This window comes from Prosopis cineraria, unplaced genomic scaffold, assembly GCF_029017545.1.
Source record: "Prosopis cineraria cultivar Desert tree isolate PC_DT_omini unplaced genomic scaffold, ASM2901754v1 PC2, whole genome shotgun sequence".
Classification (NCBI taxonomy): domain Eukaryota; kingdom Viridiplantae; phylum Streptophyta; class Magnoliopsida; order Fabales; family Fabaceae; genus Prosopis; species Prosopis cineraria.
Genome location: NW_026555333.1, coordinates 41,640,857 through 41,644,055, shown reverse-complemented (window position 1 = coordinate 41,644,055; position 3,199 = coordinate 41,640,857). Strand labels below are relative to the sequence as shown.

Here is a 3,199-nt window from a genome sequence, read left to right as displayed (position 1 = left end):
TTTTACAAGAACACTATTTGAGGGAGCACCATAATAACACAATCACAAACAGTCAACATATTTTCTTCTACTTCTCATAATTCTAGTCACAAAAACCACCATTGAAAAAGAACAAACACAAAATGATAAACAAGGTTTATTAAACAAGAACAGATAAATCAGCCGCTTGAAAACTATATCCAACAAGAAACCTTAGACTTTGTTGAACGCAACAATGTCACAGCTTTGAACATACTCACTGCATGGCTCAACTGTGAGATGTTCCTCAATAAGGGAATCCAAAGAGACAAGGTCGTCAACAATGGTCATCATGATCTGCATCTTCTTAATACCGTAACCAACCGGAACCAGTTGGGCTGCGAATTTGAAACAAAGCATTTGTTCGCATCATGCATTTCATTTTAAATGGGTCATAACAATGAATAAAGTGAACGTGATGAAATATTCAACATACATTCTCCCCACAGAAGCCCGGGCATCTCAATGGAACGAACAGCCTCTTCCAGCTTCTTCACGTCTGTCTTGTCGTCCCAAGGCTTCACATAAAGCAAAACAGAGGACTTGCCGCCCACAAAATGTAGATAGATGACGATATTACTCACAGCAACCAGGATAGTAGAAAGAGAAGTCTAGTTCACTGCAAACTTATAATAACTAAAATCTAAGCGTTAAACTAAATGAACCTCCCAAATGGCAGGAGCAGTAGGTGGATTAATAAATAGATGCTTCATGTACAATAAACTGAAGTCGAAAGGAAGCTTACTCTCTTTCTTCTAGGAGGATTCCTTTTTAATAGCCTCTCTTGCTTCTGCTGCTGCCTTTTCCTCTTCTGTCTCGTCACCAAAGAGATCAAGGTCATCGTCATCATCGACAGGAGCACCCCGCAAATACATGGAGTAATCCAGTTAGCAGAAGTAATTCGCATGATTACTAGCACAGTACAATAATTAGTTTATCCAGGACACCACTTGTTTTTGTCAAGTCTATCCGAAATTTCAAAATCCAGGCAACAACCTAAGCGTTACCGCGTTATATTACAATTTATCTCGTCAAAATCACAATTTTGGCCTTTCCAATTTGCTCATCAAAACAAGAGCCCTTCTAATTTTGCCAATTAGCGCTATGTTGGACCCTTTAGTCTGCTCATTCTGGCCCGCTTGGTATAATAGAAAAAATACTCTCTTTCCATTGTACCAACCACAAAATGAGATGTATAATATTAAAAAGTGCCTTCTACTAAATTAATACTCATGGCTTCAAGCTTCATATTGCTTCATCCCATAAGTTTTTCCGTTGCATTTTCAGGTGTACTTAGTGCTAGGAACTGAAGAAAGACTAAATCAACAGGCCAAACAAAAAGGAGCCTAAATCCAATTCGTTTATCCGCTTATTGTCATAACCATTAGCATGTTAACATGGTTAATTAAATAAAGGAAATCAGACCCTGAAAAACCCTAATAAGTAACATAGTCAAACAACTATTAATAGAAAATAAGAGAAACAATACAGAGACAACAAAAGACAAAATCAAGTGAGATACACACCGACTTGACAGGACCAGCTTCAGCTGGAACAGCTTGGCCACTGAATTTCACCCCTTCAGCTTTTCCAGGTAAGCTGATTTCACAAAATCGACATCAACTTTCAAATTGAATACGATTGAATAAACGAAAGGAAACCTAGCACATCCGAACATTGCAGAGAGATAAAGGAACAAACCTTTCAGCAAGACGTGAAGAGACGGCATCGTAACACTTGCTGGCATCGGGAAAAGCTTCGCTTGGGTTCTTCGAAACAAAGGCGTAGACCTTAATGTCATCTTGGTCAACTGATCGCTGAAAATTCAATCAGAACCATAAGAGATTGAGAATTGAAGAAATCTCGAGAATGGGTTCAAAAACGAAAGTCAAATCGGAGAAAGTTACCCAGAGATGTAGGTCTTGCCAGAGAGGAATTCATTAAGGGACTTAAGTTCTGATTCTGTGTGGAGATCTAAGAAGGTGACGACCATTCTGAGAGTGTAACAGTGGGATTCAGAAAGGCTCTCAAATCAATCAGCGCACAATAGAGACGCAGGAAGCGGGTCGACGGTTTAGCATGTACATGATATGGGACAGTGCAAACCCCAGATGTGCTTTGCTTTTTTCTTTTTTTGTGACATGTTTTGCTTTTTTTCTTTATAAGCTGTGTTTTACTTTAAAAAAAAATGCCAATGATAAAATAGTTTGATTTTTTTCTTTTTTATTTGATTTTTGAAAGGGAAAAAATAGTTCATGTTCTTCTTATTATTTAAAACAGTTATTTTTATTTTAATTATTTTTATAAAAGTAGGTATAAAGACATTTTCTTTTTCTCAAATTTTTATTCTTTTTATCTGACTTTATTTTAATCCTTCCCTATTCATTTCTAGATTTTATTTTTATATAGTGTTACTCCTTAGACTTTTGATCATCTAGTTTTAATTTCCATAAAAATGCACCTAAAATTTTAAATTTTACATGTAATCATGATATTATTTTGAGATATATTGTGTTGAAATTATCTTATGACCTACCTAAGCAGATTTTAGAATTGATGAAGTATGATTTCAGAATACGTTAAGTATGACTGAGAATAAATACCAATCTATTGTTTATTTTGACATGATTTTATGATTGTTGTATTGAGAGATATGTGTTGTTCTTCATACCACATGGTATGATATAACTAAACAGCTGAGCGGTTTTCTTATTAGGGCCCATGATGTTATCACTCTCTCTCTCTCTCTCTCGTGTTCTGGGCCTGAATGTTATCCTTTTCTATAGTTAAGAATGGGGTAAGCTCAGTGGACATCTTATACCCCTTCAGCACGCATGTGAAAAGAAAAAGAACCATGAATCCACTTGTGAACTCTATAAAAAGTGAAATGTACTGTCTTCACATTTCATGTATATTGAAACTTCATTTAAACAAATGATTAAAAACAATTTACAAGATCCCAAAGGATCCCATATTAACTTTTATCCTTCATCAACTCTAAACCTAAAAAACAGGAATGGTCAAAGTAACAAAAATTGTTAGTCAATTCAGGAGCTCTCCCAATAACTCTATTAGCAATTCATAAACCTTCACTATATACAAAGTTGATTGATTTATGCCAATCTCTATAAAAATAGGTTTGCAATTTCAACAAGGAAAAATATCAATCAAGGATTGTTGA

General features: G+C 35.4%; 1 pseudogene; it reads right to left on the bottom strand.

Annotated features, from left to right (window-relative positions):
* On the bottom strand, positions 1 to 2,134 carry LOC129302918 (elongation factor 1-beta 1-like; annotated as a pseudogene).
* Positions 2,135 to 3,199: the final 1,065 nt, after the last annotated feature.